Here is a 20,169-nt window from a genome sequence, read left to right on the forward strand (position 1 = left end):
TCTGCATCTATGTATCCAAAGACCTGTACATCCTTACCTGCCTCATAAAACATAATGTAAAGTGGACTTCACATATCTCAATATACGTCTAACTACATCCAAATGAGGCTTTCTAGGCATCTGCATAAATAGGCAGACAAGGCCAACAACATAGCTCAAGTCTAGCCTTGTGATAGTCATGTAAATCAAACTCCCTACTATCCTCCTAAACATAGTAGGGTCTTCTATCTCATCCCCAACATCGGCACTCAACTTCACATTTTGCTCCAATGGTACTGAAAGAGGCTTACATGCTGTCATACCATACTTGGATAACATATCCAAGCCATACTGCCTTTGGGATAGCCATATACCATCATCACATTTGATCACCTCAATACCAAGAAAGTATCTCAGCTCACCCAAATCTTTCATCTCAAACTTCTTCTTCAAGAAGTCCTTAACTTTAGCAATCCCATTGTCATTGTTACATGTAATAATCAATTCATCCACATAAATGACTATGATGACCAAACTTGCATCTCCCCTTCTTACATAAAATGAGTGATCGGCATCGGCAATACAAAATCCAATATTGACAAGATACTCTCCAATCTTGTTAGACTATGCTCTAGGTGCTTGCTTCAACCCATAGAGTGCCTTCTTTAACTTGTACACATATGTAGGATGTTCTAAATCCTCGTAAAAGCTGGCTGCTCCATATACACTTCTTCTTGCAATTCACTATGCAAGAAGGCATTCTTAACATCCATTTGTTGCAAACTCCAACCTTTGGTTGCTACCAAGGCAATCACGCATCTAACAGTTGCCATCCTAGCAACTAGACTAAATATCTCTTCATAATCTATGCCATATGTTTGAGCATAGCCTTTTGCAACCAACCTAGCCTTATACCTGCTAATGGAACCATTTGCATTATGCTTGACTTTGTAAACCCACTTACAACCAATAGCTTTCTTATCCTTATGTAAGGGTACCAAATCCCAAGTTTTATTGTCTTCTAATGCAGTCATCTCCTCATCCATTACTGCATCCTAATGAGCATAGCCAACAATATTCTCAAAACAAGTGGGCTCAACATCCTCAACTAGTTTCACCATATAAGCATAATGGTGAGCTACATAACCTTCAAAACCAAATCTTTTAATAGGGTATTTGACCCTATTAGACCTGCGTACCACTGGATTACTCAACGGAGCCTTTACATTACTATGAGCTCTTTGTACACTTGGTGTCCTGACTGAAGGAATACCAAGCTCATCATCCAAACTCTCTGAACCACTAGAATTTCCATCAAATCCCAAATGACTACTAGATGCATCATTACCATCCAACACTTTCTTCTTTCCTTTGTCATTGCCTGCAACACTTATAGATCCACTTGAAGATGTGGGGCTACTCCTTAGTCTTCCAAACCAAAGGATCACTATAAGTGTAGTACCAGATGATGTTTTTGGTCCACTAAGACTCCGTGATTCTTGCTTTTCTTTTTTCACATAGCTATCATGATCATTATCATCATCTAATAAATCACCAGCAAGTGCATACCACCTACTCATCTCATAAAAAATAACATCCTTGCTCACTCTCAACTCACCTGTGATAGGGTTATAACAACGATATCCTTTCTGCTCTAAAGAGTATCCAATAAAAATACATTTTTCAGCCTTTGGATCAAGATTCTTCCGCAGCTCATCTAGCACATGAACATATGCATCACAACCAAATACCTTCAAGTGTGATATATTGGGTGTCTTGCTAGTAAAGCATTCTTTGGGAGTCATCCTATGAACTTCAACTGTGGGAGTTCTATTTATAATATAGACATCAGTATGGACAACTTCAGACCAAAAATGTTTTGGCATATTCTTTTCAGCCATTAATGCGAGTGCAACTTCTGCAATATGCCTATTTTTTCTTTTTGCAACCCCATTTTATTGTGGGGTATACCTACAAGTAAATTGCCTCTTTATCCCACGAGTCCTCAAGAAGCCAGTAAACTCATTAGAGAGGTACTCTCCGCCTCGATCTGATCTCAAGCACTTCACTTTCAAGCTTGTTTTTGTTTCAACGGTTGCTTTGAAAGATTTGAAGTGCTAAAATACATCACTCTTTTCCTTCATGAAATATACCCATAGCTTCCTTGAATAGTCATCAATAAATGAGACAAAGTATTTGTTGTGCTACCAAGAGATACATTCTGTGCAGGCCCCTAAACATCTGTACGCACTACATCAAGTATATTTTTGCTCACTGCTCTATCATGCGAGAAGGGTTGTCTTGCCTGCTTACCAAATTGGCATGCTTCATAGACTTTATGAAATTCTACAACTCTAAAGGAAGGCAACCCTATAAACCAATCCTTTGGATTGCATTAATTTCAACCTTTGCACATTTTCATGTCCAATAGGTTATGCCATATTTCAATGTCTACAACCACTCCTTTTCCTTTAGCATACATAGCAGCATCCATTGCTAGAATTCCAACATCTAAAGTGAACATGCGGCCAACTCTATTTCCTTTTGTGACTAACTTGCACTTATCATTAAAGTCTTCTATAAAACAACCTTTTGCATTAAATCAGACTTGCAACCCTTGCTCTACCATTTGACCAACAGACACTAGATTCTTTGAGATGGCAAAAGAGAGCATGAAAAAATCTTAAATACATATATAATATAGTTAGGCACTACTAGAGATAGAAAAGACCATGTTTTGAGAGGGGAGGAAAAGACCACATTAGTCTACTCTACTAATGTGGTGGTTAGGAGTAGTGGAGTATAAAGTGGGTGTGTAACTAATGCTATAAGGTCCCATGTACTATATGTGTGGATATTAAAAAATATAAACTAATTTGGAGGGCATTTAATACAAAAAGTTGTATAGTAAGTGAGTATTTCAACTTGCAATATGATCGGGTATCTTTTGAGAAAAAGAAACCCATTTTTTGTGGAGATTTTTTTAAAAGTAAAAATTTGGGAAAGTTAATGTGGCACTTTTAGAAGCGTGGTGGTCCCATCTTGGAGAATGGACTAATTTCAAGAGAGTTTAATATAAATAAATAAATAAATAAAAATTAGTATTTCAACTTGCAATATGATTGGGTACCTTTTGAAAAAAAATCTATTTTTTTAAAAATTAAAAATTATTTTTTAGAAAAAAATAAATCCAAATTGTTGATGTGGTACTTTTGGAAGAGTGTTGGTCCTAACTTAGAGGATAAAAAGGGCTAGTTAGGTGAAAAGAAAGGGAGGCCCCCCTCCTTTCTAGGTAAGGTCCACCACAAAAAGAAGAGTGGAGCCTAGTAATGTAGGGGGGCTAGGAGACCAAAAACATGTAATGATGACCATTGAAGAGGGACTAATCTAAGGTTAAGGATTCCTAATCACTTTCTTACGAGGCCCTTTTTGAGTCTACATTCCCTCTAATGTATGGTTTCATGTCACTTTGAGGTGGATGAAGCCAATTGTAGAAGTTAGTCAAATGTGGCTTAGGTCTCAAGCAATCTCATTGTAGCTTTACTAGTAAGAATAAGTGTTGTCCAACGTCAAGTAGTACTATTCCTTATCCAAATTTTCTAGAAACATGCAACTCTTCTTTATAATGACTTTATCAAGTAGGAGGTGTTCTAGGATTTGTCCAAAATTAAATCCATACCTTACATTGTAGCAAGTATGTAAAGGGAAGTGGGGGCTACACATGTTGGATCCCATTGAGATTCCCATATGGCTTAAGGTAGTCATTAGCTAACCTCCCATATGGGTCAAGATAGTCATTAGCTAACCTCTAAGTTCGGCTTATCAAAGCTTGATTGTTATACTAATGTTTCTCGTATTGGCTTCATTCCTTTGCCTTTTGTTTCGATTATTGTACTTCTAATAGGATTTCTTGGGGTAGAGCTCATCATGGAATGTGGAGATTCAATGGCATTCATTGGCTTCTTCATTATAGATGTGTCACATGAGGTCATCCAAGAGCACACCATAGTATTCACATTAATATGTTCTTTCTCCTCCCATATTAGTGGCCATGCTATGTGTTTCTCATGTTCTTTGGTAATGTGCCCATGTTAGTGTGGATATAGACACATGCAAATAATCTCAACCTAGCATTGAATCCAATAAGACACTCCACACCATCCCTATTCCCATTGCAAGCTTGCTCCATTGCCATTTTCCTAAGAGTCCTATCCATTGATTTGGGCTTCACTTTAGCTAGGAGTCTGGTTTGAGATGAGCATGACTTGTGAGATGTTGGCATGTTTGTGCTTTAGGAATCCTCATTCACATCTTGATGCACCATAACTACTAAGGCTTGCTACTTATTGGATATGATAGGTGTAGTCATAACTAGTGGTTGTGACTATTTTGGTTCCACTTTTGATTTGGAAATAATAGCTTTGATTTCGGTGATCTAAGTGTAGCGATAGTTGAAATCAACTCTTGGTTTGAATCCTTGGAATCCTTTGGTAGTATTCTTAAGTTTATTGATTTTGTGAGAAGCAAGTATGGATTTTTTATTGTTTGGTTTCACAACAAGTTTATCAAGTTCTTATCTTTACCTATGGGCTATGCTTTAGTGATTTCTCTAGTGACTTGCAACTGTTGCTATTTCTTTTTCTTCTTCTTCTTTCTTTTGGAGAATGATAGCTTGGACTTAGTAGAGTTGGGGCACTCAACTAGTCCAACGTTAAATTTCTTGGTTGCTTGTCAATGTTCTCTTTTTTTTTTGTCTCCTCATGGGGCTTCTCTAGGTTATGCTGAACCACCACTATAACATAATGGTTTAGCTTCTTCTCTTTAGAGAAATAGGATTTTTAGTTGTTTCAATGTCGTTAGATGATCTAATGGTTTGTTTTTCATACAACTCGTGTTCAACTTTAGTATCTAGGGTTTTGTCTTGATTGATCATGGTTTGCTTGTCCTTGGGGATTTCAATCACTCTTGCTACCCCTAGTGGTCATGGTTTGCTTCTCCTTTGGGATTTCAATCACTCTTGCTACCCTTATTGGTCTAACTTCTAGTCTAGCTCTTGATTAAGGTTTGATTTCACTTTATCGAGGGAGTGTCAGAAGTACGTGGAACAATATGGGTAAGCTTTTGTTACATTTTCCTAAAAGGGAATAAGGATTCTCCTCATAATAAATGAAGGTTCCATTAGTCAATGCAAGTTTTGGTTGACCTATCTTAGTCCATATATTGTATGTGAGGAGATTGAAGTTGGCTCCCTCATCAATGAGAGCATCAATAGTATGCCCTCTTTTTGTAGTGGTTTGAACCTAAGATAGGCATGTGGTATTAACTCACCATCTTCTAAGATAGGCATGTGGTATTAGTGCATTGAAATCATGGCTCATTTGTGCAATGTTTCTCATACAAGATTCAATGTCAAAATTGTTGTTTTTAGTCGTTTTTACTTTCATCTCTTGAATGTTGTGACTTGAACCAACTATGTAGGTATTGTTGCATGGACTAAATGCCCTTAATGGCTAGCAAGGGCCTTTACTTCTTGTGTATTTCTTGTGCATTGGTTGTCTATCACCTTCTCTTCTCAGGATAGCTTTGACACTAAGTTGGCTTTTGTGTCTCTCAATTTATCCTCCCCATGGGGGGGTGAATTTTCCTTAGCCCTACCTAGCCAAATATAATCATGTTTTTTTCTTGCAAATAATTCCTTTTTGTGTGTATTAGGGATTTCTTATGTGTTCACCCTTTTAGGAAGTTCTATTGTTGTTCATGTAGTTGCATTATCTTCTATGCATGCTTGTGTCTTTAATGCTTAGGCTCATCAATGCTTACTTGGTCTCTTCTTGAATCATTCCTCGTTAAAATTTTCCATTTTTGACATCCTTGACTCTTGTTCTCCACCTTTGATCTTGCATAGTGTTTGAAAATCTTCTTGAGCCTATGCCCTTGTGCTTGGACAGTCTCCTCACTTTAAAACTTGCTCTTGGTGGTGTAATACTTCCACACAATTAAAAATTAGTTGGTTAGTTAGTCAATTAAAAAGTTAGTAATGTTACTAACTAAAGACTAACTAACATTAATAACCAAATTTTTTATTTAATTAAAAATATTTAAAAAATTGAGAGTCGTAATTTGACATTTTTCTTAGATTGACAAGGACTGTAGCCACCCTTCATGGAAGTTACAATGTAAACGAGAGTTATGAGCCGTATTAATCACTAGTGTTAATGTGTATGGTATGGATGGTCCAAAAGTATCAAATTTTGGGCAAAACTATCATATTTTAGATATTTTAGATATTACTTATTGTAAATATCCTAAAAAGCTATGGAGATTTCTAGAACAGGATATCATGTAAAAAAAAGCAAGTGGTTTTTTAAGCTTGTTTTGGAGATTTAATACAAAAAAAGAAGGATTGCCAAAATCTCACGTATCACAATCACAGTTTATAGGCAGTAAACAACACTTCAAATAGGGAGAAAAAGAAGGAGTGATTTGGAAGATTTCTAGTCAAGTTTCTTGGAGTTTTACCCCCTTTGGAGCCAACAAAACTATTAGAATTGTGATTTGAGCATTAGATTGGTAATTTTTCCAAGATTCCCTCCATAAAGATCTCTTCTTCTCAACCACAACCCTTATTCTCTTATTTAGATATAAATATGAGGCATGGGGAGCAGTTAGAAAAGCACAAGGAGACCTTGAGAGGTTGCGAGAGAGAGGTATAGAGAGGGAGGTAGAATGATACCCCTCCAAGAGAGAGAGAGAGAGAGAGAGAGAGAGAGAGAGAGAGAGAGAGAGAGAGAGAGAGAGAGAGAGAGAGAGAGAGAGAGAGAGAGAGAGAGAGAGAGAGAGAGAGAGAGAGAGAGAGAGAGAGAGAGAGAGAGAGAGAGAGAGAGAGAGAGAGAGAGAGAGAGAGAGAGAGAGAGAGAGAGAGAGAGAGAGAGCTCAATTTCCCCTATCTCGGTCTTCGATTAAGCCATCTTCTCTTATATTCTTCCATCTCAAATCCATTCCTCCTTCTTTATCTCTCAAATCCACTTGCACACAATGGCCCCTAAGTGAAAGATCTCTCCAAGCGTTGAAACTCCCACCACAACCAATGGGACCACAAACCAAGGGATCGCAACTACGAGAAACACATCTCTTATGAATCAGGTGCACCCTGTTGTATTAGGGAAAAGAAATTGGGAGAAAATAACGTTTACATTAATTATCACAACTTAATTGAGCATGTTTCGAGATAATGAGCGTACTAGGAAAATTTTGTTCATCACATTCATCTTAGGCGATCAATTAAAATTGCACTTAGAAGTCGTTAAATTGCACATAAATTGCATGGAAATTTTATGCTAATATATATATGAAAAGTTTCAATAATACGCATTAAACTACAATTAAGCCATATATATTTTATGCATTCCCATCTGTTTGCTTGGTTGAAATAATAGAAAATCCTATTACATCTCACAAAACATAGATTGAACTTGTGATAGAATATGTAGGGTTTCTAGGAAGTTGAAAGAATTTCAAACCCTAAAGAGTTGAAGGATTCTTCTCAAGGCCCATCTTGCTTGAAGCTGAAAGGAATTCAAAGTTCTTAAGTAACTATATGAGTTATACGACAAACCCTAGTTCAAATGAATACGTAGGGTTCCGTTGTAGGGAAGCCAATGTCCCAAATTGCAATCAACATTGCAAGGATACTCCTTCATTCAAAAGAATAAGGAAATTAAATTAGGTTATCTCTGAAAATCTCGGACGATAACGGGGATAAAGTTGAGACTAGATGCTATCGCATCAAATTGGAATTTCCTTTGGCAGAGAGAATAAAGAATTGTCTAGTACATATTGTGCACTTCTGCTTGTGTTTGTACTTAGAAACACCTATTTGGAAAAGGAGTCATCTAACAAAGGAATTGATAAGAAGAAAATATTTCAAATTGGCTTGAAGTTGAAACACCTAGGAAAGATGTATTGAGCACCCCTAGCTAGCCGCCAACCCTATCCAAGGGGGTTTTTTTTTATAATCACATCGGGAATGTGGACCAAACCCATCATGAGAGGTCTCTCCATAGAAACATTTGTTTGTAGAAGGATGATCGGGTGCCAGGAGGGGCTCTGGCTGTAAATCCCCTACCCCTGGATCCTACTCAGATGGTCTACGTGACTCGGGAAGGAATCTTGAGGCCCTGTTACTAGTGCAAGGATGGAAACTTGGAGGAAAATAAGACGCATCCTTACGGATTTTAGGAATCTCCCATGGATGGGATTCGTATCTCAGTTGAAATTTTAATATAAAGTTTACTTTCAAGGAATTTATCTGATTTGTTTTCTTGTTAGTGCATAAAATTACGTAAAGGAACATGTGACTAACAAATTAATTAAGGAAGCTGCTTGTATGTGCTATCATTAATGTGCCCTTAGGTAAGCAGGAAACTAAAGCTATCAAGGGAGGCGGGTGGGCGGAACCCCCAACAGCAGGGTGGTGCCAGAGAATCAAGAGGCTTCTCAACATTCAAATCGCGATCACATATGGACCTTAGATAATGCAGGGTAGAACCCTGGCTCATATCGTTTTAGAGGACCGAATGGCACTTTGCCCTACGGGTAGAGAGGTTGAGCGATGCATCCCTCTCGTTTGTCATTCTCTTTGAACCAAGTATGATATGAGTCTGTATCGATTTAGATGCTCTGCACAAAGTAGATCCGACACTAGAAGGCTGTAGAATGACTTGACCATTAGAAACCCAGGTAGACTTAGGTTGTCCTAATAAGGTTGGCCGATAGGTTTTGTTGTGGAGTAGACTCGGGAGTCACTAACCAACAAACCCTGTGACATTTCGTGGAGGTGCCAGGTGGCATTTTTAGATCAGAATCCCGATGGACTACTAAAACATGTCGCAACCTAGGCACATTATAGTTGGTATCTGAGCAAACCAACAAACAACATAAGAAAGATAAGAGTAAATCAGGTAGAGTGAAGTAATGTTTTCACTAGAAAATATTTTTTAAATTACTCACGTGAGGATTGTTGTTTCGTCTAGACCTACGAGGCATGGAGCAGATTCCTCATATTTCATATCATGTTGGGGACTGCTATGTGCTCCTCAAGCTATCGCCAAAGAACTGACATGATGGGGATCTTGGATCACCTCCACAACCCTTTACAATTGTTTGTGGAAAAGCGTTGGGCTTGGAGTGCAGGTTACTGCTACATAGATGCCAACTGGTTTGCTTATCTTCAAAACAATCTGAAGAGGCTGAAATGGTTGGAGGACTTGAAGGTTATCAAGTTATTCATCTTCCATGAGGCACATGTGAACTCAATCCTAGACATTGGACAACGACAAGTAGAACAAACTCGCTACATCTATGAAGAGGTGTCAAAGTCTTTTCGGCAGATAGCATTAAAATAATGGGGTGATGCGAACATCATGGCTATCAAAAGTCGGGATTTCCTGAACTTCCCATGACTTATCGCTTCCTGAGAATCCATTTCCCAAAACCATATTACTACTCTATCCCTGCAAAAGAATCCACTAAGAAATTGTTCTCTTGGCATTGATGTATCTTTTGAATAGTTATCTAGCCTATCTCTATCTCCACCAAATGATTGTACTCGAGGCTTATACCTCTTTTGAATAAATAAGAATTTTATGATTACTTGACTTGTTGCACAGTGTTGAAGTATGTGTGATTTAATCAAAATTCGTGCATTGAGACAAGTTGTGAAGAGATGTGTAAATGCAATCTTAACGTGGAAAGTTTAATCAAATCAGACACAACCCCAAACACAGAATCAAGATCGTGTTCCAGCACTAAGCCCGACAGAGGCACAAGAGAAGAAGTTTCCTCTCAAACAAATCAAACCACCATAATTTGATGGGAAAGGGAAGACTATTGAAGTTGATGCTGAAGTATGGATTGAATCCATGGAGGATTACTTCACTACAATAGGAACAACACCTGCAAACTAGGCTATGATTGCCAAGCTCAAGCTGACCAGTGAAGCTAGGCTCTGGTGGAAGCAGTGGTGCAAGGACCAAGCAGTAGTAGGTGAAAGAATAGTAACTTGGGATAAACTCAAAGAAACAGTGCAGGGGAGATATATGCCACTGGCATATAGAACTCAAAAGATGAACAAGTTCCTTAAGATAAAGCAGTTTGGTCTATCTCTAGAGGCATACTACTCAAAATTTTTCTCCTCGTCGCTAAAGCATGCCTTGACTATGAGCATATCCCAACAAGTTTCCAAATTTTGTGATGGGTTAGATCCACCAATGAATACGTGATTGGAATCTATGCATCCTATAGATTTACAAAACGCATTGATAAGACCAGGTCCCATTGCCCAAGAAGTTCAGCCCAAATCTAGGAATAATAGATCGTCTTACTACAAAGACCAGAACCAGGGAACGATAAAAGCCCAATTTGAAAGAGTACAAAGACAAGGTCAAGGATAGTGGAAGAAACCAAAGGCAAATGCAGTCAATGACTTTATTCCTACACAGATAAATGACCAAAACCTATGATGCTTCTACTACAAGGAACCCAAGCACTTCAAAAGAGAGTGTCCCAAACTTGGTGAGGACCACCACCAAGGACGATTCCGTGGGCAAACCAGAGTTGCACGTGGTCGGGGTCAAGCAGCAATGGCGAGCGCAAGGACTTCTAATATCACCATCAAGGAAGTAAATGAAGAAGAAGAACCAACTATGGAAGCAAAGATTGAAAAGGCGACAGTCCATGCCGCTCTCCATAAAAAGGGACCGAATTGCCAATTCTCGATGATCCAAACCCCTTTGCACTACCAAGGTAAGAATTTCAAAACCTTGATTGACTGTGGAAGTACGCATTCTTTTATTTCTCCTGCTTGTGTAAGAAAACTAGGAATAACCACAATAGTTGCACCCCCTTTACTTGTGGAATTAGCAAACGGGTGTGAAATCACTTGTATTAGACAAACTGCCAAAGTGAGATTCCTACTTGGTGGAAAGCCAACAATTGTAAAATTCAGAGTAATGAACTTAGGGGCTCATGAATGCTTACTTGGCATGGATTGGTTAATACCCAATGATGCCCACATTCACTGTGGAAGGGGCTAAATTCCCTTTCAAAGTTCTAAAGGGGAACTACTCACAACTCAAGGGGAGGCTGGTAAACCCAAAATCCAATTAGCAAAGGCATCACGGATAGTTAAGGGAATGCAGAAGGGTTTACCCATCTACTTGATCAAGCTGAATAAGCTAGAGCAAAGCAAGGAGTCTGAGGAAGAACCTTCATGACTGAAGGAGTATGCAGATGTGTTCCTCGAAGACTTGACGGAGCCATCGCCCCCAAGGGAGATTGATCATGAGATCAAACTCATACCAAGCGCTGATCCAGTTGTAAAAAGACCTTACAAAATGTCTATTCTTGAAGCTATCGAATTAAAGGAGCAGCTCAAACAACTTTTAGATCAGGGGTTCATCGGCCTAGTAGTTCGCCATGGGGAGCTCCTGTGTTGTTCTAGAAGAAGAAGGATGGAACGCTATGGCTATGCATCTCGACTATAGAGGGCTGAAACAAGTAACCGTCAAGAATAAATATCCTATCCCAAGGATAGATGAGTTACTCGATCACTTACAAGGGGCAAAAATCTTCTCAAAAATTGACTTAAGGTTGGGGTATTACCAAATCTGCATCAAGGATGAGGATATTCCAAAGATAGATTTCAACAACATATATGGTCATTTTGGGTTCACAATAATGTCCTTTGGATTAACCAATGCTCCTGGTACATTCAATAGGCTAATGTAGGATTCTTTAAACCATACCTTGATGAGTTTGTACTTGTTTTCTTCGATGACACCATGGTCTATACTCGAAGGAAGAAGAAGACCATGAGCCTCAACTTTGCATTGTCCTTGAAATCATGAGGATGCACAAGATTTATGCCAAAAAGAAGAAGCGTGTCTTCCTCAAACAACAAATTGAGTATCTAGGCTTCATCGTATCAGAAAGGGAATCTTTGTGGATCCTACAAAGGTTAAAGATGTACAAGAATGGCCCCCACCAACCACTATTAAGGAAGTGTGTAGCTTTCTTGGTCTAGCAGGATGGTATAGAATCTTCATCAAAGATTACGCCTTAGTTGCGGCACCCCTCACAGATCTACTAAAGAAGTAGGTTTCCATAGTGTGGATAGCCACTGAATAAGCAAGCTTCGACCAACTCAAACACAGCTTAGTGACAGTGCCAATTTTGAATCTCCCAGACTTGAGCAAGGAGTTCAAAGTTGTTACAGATGCCAACTCACTTGCACTAGGCTGTGTACTAATGCAAGAAGGTCATCCCATGGCATATTCCTTAAGGAAGTTAAAAACCCATGATAAAAATTATGCTACGACTTGGCATTGTTGGCTATCATTCATGGCCTTAAACTCTGGAGGAACTATCTACTTAGCAACAAATTCTCCTTGGTCATGGACCACAAGAGCCTCAAATGGATATTCTCCCAGGTTGACCTCAACATGAAGCAACACCGCTAGATCGAGGTGCTACAAGAGTATGACTTTGAAATCGGATATAGACTTGTTGGCAAGGAAAATGTGGTCATTGATGTCTTAAGTCATAAAGCGTTCCTCAACTCTCTCATTATGGAGGAACCTTTAACGGCCGGATCACTAGCCACCATGGTGTTTATGCCAGGCAACCCTATCCTTGAATTGGCTTGGGAGGACTCTAAACATGACCCACAATATCTAAAAATGATAAAGGAGATCCTAGAAAAGGGCCAAAGTCCCAAAATCAAAGTTAAATACCAAGAGTACTCTATCTTTGAAGGCCTAGTCTACTTCAAGACAAGACTATGTATTCCTTCGAGCCAAAGACTTAAACAATGGATACTCTGCAAAGCACATGATTCCCCTTTCTTTGGTAATCTAGGATATGCCAAGACCCTCAACATGGTTAGGAAGAGCTATCATTGGAGAAACTTAAGGGAGATGTACTCAAATATGTCATCTAGGATATGCCAAGACCCTCAACATGGTTAGGAAGAGCTATCATTGGAGAGACTTAAGGGAGATGTACTCAAATATGTCATCTAGGATATGCCAAGACCCTCAACATGGTTAGGAAGAGCTATCATTGGGAGAGACTTAAGGGAGATGTACTCAAATATGTCACGGAATGTTTATCTTGCCAACGCATCAAGGCAGAGCATGTCAAGATGCTTGGAAAGTTACAACCCCTCGACATCCCCCCTCAGATGAAGTGGGAATTTATCAGCATGGACTTTGTTGTTGGGTTACCTCTAGTTCCAGGTGGGTACAACTCAATTATGGTTGTAGAAGATATTCTCACCAAGGTTGCACATCTCATCCTAGTAAAGACAAATTATAAGGCTTTAGATACTGCCAGACTGTTCATTAAGGAGGTATTCAAACTCCATGGTCTACCCAAAAGGATCATCAGTGTGATCGAGACTCCCTTTTCACATCTCATTTTTGGAGAGGAATATTTGAAGCTATTGGGACTCAACTCTATTTTAGTACGGCCTATCATCCTCAAAATGATGGCCAAACAGAAAGAGTCATAGAGCATATTGCTGTCATGAACCTAAGAAGTGGATCCAATATCTATCCTTGGTGGAGTTCACCTACAATGCTTCCTTCCACCAAAGCATTCAAATGACACCTTTCCAAGAATTGTATGGGAATGATTTCTGTTCTCCATTAAATTTCTCAGACCCTACTTTAAGGGTAGAGGCTTCCAAGAAGATGCTAGAAGAAATGGATGAATAGGTTAAGGCCATTAGGCAAGACATCAAAGTTGCCAAGGATAGAAGGCTTACACAGATTTGAACAGGCAAGAGCAGCTCTTCAGCTCTTCAAGGAGGGGGATAAGGTTTTCATTCGTATACGACCCAATAAGAGTTCCTTATCCTTGGAAGAATTTAAAAAGCTTACCCCAAGGTATTGCGGGCCTTACAGGATCCTCAAAAGCCCAGGACCTAATGCTTACAAACTTCAACTCCCTGAAAATGTAAAAATCTCACAACGTAATTCATGTTAATCTACTAAAAAAATATGTGTCTAATCCTAGCCATGTACTGAGTGATCAACAAATTATAATGCCTAGCCAAGGAGTCCTTGAGCTGTAGCCAAATAAAATCCTAGATACTAGGGAGAGACAATTGAGGAGTAGAATCCTTAGAGAATACCTTGTCCAGTGGATGGATTATCGTGAAGAAGATGCTACATGGATAGATGAGAATGCTCTTCATCAACAATACCCATGGTTTCTCTCGAGATGAGGACATCATGATTTATCTAAGGGGAGGAGGATGTAATACCTCCTTAAAAAGTAGTTGGATAGTTAGTCAATTAAAAAGTTAGTAAGGTTACTAACTAAAGACTAACTAAAGTAAAAATAACAAACAATTTTTATTTAATTAAAAATTAAAAAAATCGAGATCCATAATCTCACATTTTCCGCAGATTGACAAGGATTGTAGCCACCCTTCACGGAAGTTACAACGTGAATGAGAGTTATGAACTATATTAATCACTAGTGTTAATGTGTATAGTATGGATGGTCCAAAAATATTAGATTTTGGGCAAAACTAGCATATTTTAGATATTTTAGATATTACTTATTGTAAATACCCTAAAAAGCTATGGAGATTTCTAGAACAAGATGTCATGTTTAAAAAAACAAGTGGTTTTTTAGCTTGTTTTGGAGATTTAATACAAAAAAAGAAGGATTGGCAAAATCACACATATCACAATCACAGTATATAGGTAGTAAACAACACTTCAAACACCGAGAATAAGAAGGAATGAACTGGAAGATTTCTAGCCAAGTTTCTTGGAGTTTTACCCCCTTTTGGAGCCAACAGAACTATCAGAATTTTGATTTGAGCATCAGATTGGTAATTTTTCCAAGATCCTATCCATAAAGAGCTCTTCTTCTCAGCCACAACCCTTATTCTCTTATTTAGCTATAAATATAAGGCATGGGGAGCAGTTAGAAAAGCACAAGGATACCTCGAGAGACTGCGAGAGAGAGAGGTAGAGAGAGGGAGATAGAAGGATACCCCTCCAAGAGATTGTGAGAAGGAGCTTGAGAGAGAGAGAGAGAGAGAGAGAGAGAGAGAGAGAGAGAGAGAGAGAGAGAGAGAGAGAGAGAGAGAGAGAGAGAGAGAGAGAGAGAGAGAGAGAGAGAGAGAGAGAGAGAGAGAGAGAGAGAGAGAGAGAGAGAGAGAGAGAGAGAGAGCTCAATTTCCCCTATCTCGGTCATCTCAAATCTATTCCTCCTTCTTTATCTCTCAAATCCACTTGCACACAATGGCCCCCAAGCGAAAGATCTCTCCAAATGTTGAAACTCCCACCACAACCAACGGGACCACAAACCAAGGGACCGCAACTACGAGAAACACATCTCTTATAAATTAGGTGCATCCCGTTGTATAAGGGAAAAAAAATTGGGAGAAAATAACATTTACATTAATTATCGCAACTTAATTGAGCATGTTTCGAGATAATGAGCGTACTAGGAAAATTTTGTTCATCACATTCATCTTAGGTGATCAATTAAAATTGCACTTAGAAGTCGTTAAATTGCACATAAATTGCATGGAAATTTCATGCTAATATATATATGAAAAGTTTCAATAATACGCATTAAACTACAATAAAGCCAGATAGATTTTATGCATTCCCATCTGTTTGCTTGGTTGAAATAATAGAAAATCCTATTACATCTCACAAAACATAGATTGAACTTGTGATAGAATACATAGGGTTCCTAGGAAGTTGAAAGAATTTCAAACCCTAAAGAGTTGAAGGATTCTTCTCAAGGCCCATCTTGCTTGAAGCTGAAAGGAATTCAAAGTTCTTAAGTAACTATATGAATTATGCGACAAACCCTAGTTCAAATGAATACGTAGGGTTTCGTTGTAGGGAAGTCAATGTCCCAAATTGCAATCAACTTTGAAAATGTCATATATGAGGCATTGAAAGGTAGCTGATGCATTAGTTAGCCCAAATAACATGGCTATGTAGGTGAACACATCCCATTCAATCGTGAATGATGCCTTATGTCTGTTGTCAAGGCGCACTTGCACCTAGTTATAGCCTGAGAAGCCATCTAGGAAACTATAGGCTTCCTTCCTTGCTACTCTTTCGAGTATGTGCTCTATGTAGGGTAGTGGATAATTGTCCCTCTCTGTTGTAGTATTGACCTTTTTATCATTTACACACACTCAAATCTTCTTGTTCTTTTTCAAGACAATCACTATGGGTGACACCCAGTCTATGTGCTCAATCTCATAGACGAATCTGGACTTCAATAATTGATCTATCTCCTCCTTGACGGCATGTGCATGTTTTGGATTCATTGGGTAGGATTGCTACTTGACTGGTATTACATCAAGAGTCATAGGGATGTCCAAACGCTCCGACAACATTTGGTCTTAGGTGATTGGGGTATCTTTGGATTGCTCTTGGAGCTCACTTCCTATTTAGAGGTTAACTCACAACCCTCGCTAGAAGAAGGAGTTTCCCCCTAGTGGTTGTAGCTCTAAGGCCGGTTTAGTTCTAAAGAGTGGTGTTGTACTTGGCTGAAATAATCCAGCTTGCTCATAGTGCATTGTATCTAGGTGGTCATGGTCACATTCTGTCTTGACAACTCCTCTTTCAATCCTACAGACGTTGGCTTTCCATGGCTTGGAGTCTACTTGTATCTATTTGATCAATGGTCCATCTGTATCATACTCTATCGGATTGGCCTCTTCCTCAATTTCCTCATTCATAGAGTAGCAGTCCTCATACTCATCGTCCAAATCATCATATTCTAACTGCTTCTCATCTCTTAGGGTTCTTCTCTTAACCTTTTCTTGTCTGTGATTAGTAACCAATTGTACAACAGGTTCAAGTCATGCACTTTGGTCCATTGCCACTTCGACTTGTCCATGAGGTCCTTGATAGGTTTGAGATTGGCACTGGGTTACCAGCTAGCTCTCTCATCAAGTATTCAAGAATCCCTTGGAGTTCAAGTATGTTGGATGGGACGTGGAAAGGGACAAATGTTGGTTGACTGCCAAATCTCTTGGCCATCATACAGAGTGGTATTGATATGGGGTCCTACTCATTAGCAGCATCAGCTGAGATGGTGTGACTTTGTGGGACTCACCGGTAGCCCTAGCGGCCTACTTATAATCCTCCTCTTCATTTGAAAATGGTAGATCAATGGTGGCTAGCACATGCATCAAATCTTGGTCATCCTCAAGGCAAGGAATATAGTTTGTTAGTGATCCGTAGGAATTATGACTCATGAGTCTCTTTTCAAAATAGTGGAAATGGCATCTAGGTTGACTGGCATGGTTTCCAAGTATCCATCTTGACTCTCATGGCTTTCAGTCTATTGCCTAAGAATATTAGACCATTACCCCAGTCTTTCAGCACTCGTACATTTTGCATCCAAGGTCGTCCTAGCAGGATGTCATAGTCCACTCCCTTCGTGACAATGAAGCTCACTGAGAACTAGACTCCCACTATCTTCAAGGGCCAATCCTTCAACCCTCCAAATAGTCTGACCTTCATTCCGTTAGCCAATGTGATGTTAAACCTAGTGGTCTCCGTAGGTGGGTTACCCAAAGCCTGCATGATTGTATGGCTGAGCACACTGACTCCCGCTCATGTATCCACAATTCCCTTCCTGGTGACATCTCTTGTGTGTTGACAAGTAAGATTGTGTGCATCTCCATGCCTTCCCAAAAAGCATTTACATGCAAAGACTTAGGAATTGAGTTCAAGGTTATTTACTACATCATGGTCATGCAAGTTGGTTGCTCCAAGCTCATCAGGTCATTTTACCCACTGCCTCAACCCTTGCCATAGTGTCAGGTTTTTCCTAAAAGCAACTCTCCCAGAGGCAGAGTCACAAGGGTTGATATCAACATCCTGAGCAAGCTGCCAACCACTTACTTTTTGTTAGGCTCTACACTCTTTCTCTAGTGATCTCTTGATCTTGGCTGCGTAGGCAAGACTAGCATGCTCACACTAGAGAGCTCATCAATCTTGTCTTCCATGATGGGTTCGAAATCCTTGAGGTGCTCTTGGACTTCTCTCACCCACTTCTTGACCTTATCCACTACTTCCAATTGGCACCTTGGATCAGGATACTCCCCAATCTTGGCACTCCCCTTTTATGCCATCTTAGGAGCAAATGCTTCTACTTATGCATCCGTTACTTGCTTCCCCTTGGGTAGTGTAGTGGCACTATCTGTCTTGAGCATTACCTTTGTCTTGGCCCTCTTTCTCCTCCTCCTATGGCTCTTCTTCCCTATTGAAGCTATGTTAAGATTGCTAAGTTCGGGTAATGAGATGCCAGCCTTCTTTGTTTGTGCTCAGGTCATGATATTCAACAGGATCAGGGTTGCCTCCCCATCAAGTGTCTTAACTCTGAATAGCCCTAAGGGTACAGATGGCATGATTGTCAAACTAGTGGAAGGTTTCTACCCAGGACACTTGGCATATAAGTGTGTGATCCCACACACTTATATGATCCCACACACGAGACATCTCAAGTGCTCGGCTTTATCTCAAGTGACTTTCTCCCTTCAGCACAATGGAATGAGATATGCCCTAGGTGACCCCAGGTCGTCTAGCACACGATGGGTACTTGGTGCTGTCCTCCTAGACCTCAACCTCTTCCCTTGCCTAATGCCGTCACCGACATCGGTTTGGGTTTACCCTCTTCTTTGTACGAGATATAAGGGCTCATATATGCTTCATCCTCATTTGGCTCCTTTATGTAATCTATCGGAGCATCACTTGGTGGATGGGTCACAATGGGTCTAGGTGGTCTAGGTATCCCTGTATGATTGATGTCCATCCTAGGGATGGTTGGTTTTGAGTCACTAGGTGCTGGAGAGCTAATGGAGCTCCCCTCCTAAAGTTTCACAGGTTATTCCCTGGGTAGTATGCCTGGTTGTATGGTTGTGAGTATGAAAATCTTCTTGGAAATCTGCAATGCATTGCGTCATGTCCAAACCTACCACAATTAGGGCATGGTCTTGACCTAGGATCCAAGAATTTGGTGGGAAGGTGATTTCCTCCACAAGGCATGCATTGCACGTGAGGTCGTGCATGCCTTCTCATCATCTCTTAAAGCTTATCCCACTCTAACTTCATATCTGTCAACTCTTGGCTCTAGTCATTGGTACCCTTTCCCTTATCTTGTGTGTTATGGCTAGCTCTCTCACTAATGGTCATAGCTCTCTCTGAGGATCTAGTGGCAGTGCCATCTCAAATCGTGGTTTTGGAGCTTCTCTCCTTGAGCAGGTCATCCACATGTATGGCTTCTTCAAAGACACTAGCTAGCACATCCCTTTGCAAGTTTGAATTGCTCACCAAGGCCTTGTAGAGCTCTTTGCTTCAGATTTCATTTATAAATACAATGGAGACCACTCATTCATTAGGTATTTTTGTCACTGGGATTCTCTTAAAAAGACTCTACACATGGGTGATGTAGTCTCGAATATCCTCCTTATACTTCTAGCTGACATTCATCAACCTGACAATGAGGTTATTAGAGTATCTCGCTTTGGAGAGTCTCTTGATGAAGAGACTCTTGAGGTTATTAAAATCATTTTCTTTGGCATTATCTAGGCTAGTAAACCACATTCACCCTTTGTCTCCTAGGCAAAGTTTGAAATCTTGTGCTCATTGAGCAAGGCCTGTGAGGCTGTTCACCTTTGCATACTTGCTCAAGATACTCTACAAAGCTATAAGGGTCATTGTTGGGCTGATACTTGTCAAGTTGCTTAGAAACCGCGTGTATTTTGGTATGGCTCTTAGAGTTTAGTATGATTCCTAGTCCTGTTAGCAACGTAGTCATGTTAGGGCTGCTCCACAACTATATTGTCTAAGAGTCACTTCGTGAGAAGCTCACTTAGCGTAAGATCAGCCTCTAACGCTCTCTCCCTCTCAGCATTTGGTCCTACCCTAGCTCTATTGGTGAGAGCTAAGATGCAATGAACCTCGCGTATTTCTATGTCTTGTCTTAGCTTTTGAGCTCGCTACTCTTGGTTGTAGGTGGTTGTGCTTTGCAGTGCTTTCCTTGCCGACCTTCTCTCTTTCTCGAGATCAATTATGATGTCCTTGGTCAATCTACCATGATGCACCATTTTGGTTTGCAAGTCATATCAGTTTA

The sequence above is a fragment of the Lygodium microphyllum genome, chromosome 14 (assembly GCF_053477565.2).
Source record: "Lygodium microphyllum isolate KBCC chromosome 14, Lygodium_microphyllum_v1.1.10, whole genome shotgun sequence".
Classification (NCBI taxonomy): Eukaryota; Viridiplantae; Streptophyta; class Polypodiopsida; order Schizaeales; family Lygodiaceae; genus Lygodium; species Lygodium microphyllum.